Source organism: Meles meles, chromosome 4, assembly GCF_922984935.1.
Source record: "Meles meles chromosome 4, mMelMel3.1 paternal haplotype, whole genome shotgun sequence".
Classification (NCBI taxonomy): Eukaryota; Metazoa; Chordata; class Mammalia; order Carnivora; family Mustelidae; genus Meles; species Meles meles.
In genome coordinates, this window is record NC_060069.1 from 98,258,187 (window position 1) to 98,258,767 (window position 581).

The following is a 581-nucleotide window of genomic DNA, read 5'->3' on the forward strand; positions in this document are numbered from 1 at the left end:
CTTACTGCTTATGTTAAAATGAAAGCCATTCAATAAAATATTTATAAGTATTGCTTCCATGGGTGGCTGGATGGAAATAAAATGGCGAGAAACCAAATTTCTGATAAATATATGAATAGCCACTCAGTTGACCACTTTCTGACATGAACATCATTCATAATTACTGGTTCTTTTTCAATATGTGCTTTTTTGTCCTAAAGTTGAAATAAAATTTTTCTAGATCTCTTAAGTGTCCAAAACAAATGAATTTTGTTAATATAGACAATAGCAATCAATTGTGTTTTTTTCCTCTTTAAAAATTCGATTGAACAGGTAAGAACAGATACCACACTTGATCTTAGCCAAAAGGCCAAGTAATTTAATCTTTCATTAATTAATCGATTAAATATGTATTTTGTGCCAGGTATTGTCATAGACTCTGTGGATAAATAAACAAATGACCCTCCTAAAGTTTACCTCTAGGATAAAAAGGGACAAAAAGGGGATTAAAAAAGAAAAAAAATAGGCTTCTTTGTCATAGGCATGGAGTCAGCCTAGTAGGATCTTGCCTTGAATCCAGTCTCAGCAGAGACACTTTTTTT

At 31.8% G+C, this 581-nt stretch overlaps 1 pseudogene; it reads right to left on the minus strand.

The window, feature by feature from the left end:
* Positions 1 to 226: 226 nt before the first annotated feature.
* Positions 227 to 358, minus strand: LOC123940977 (annotated as a pseudogene).
* Positions 359 to 581: the final 223 nt, after the last annotated feature.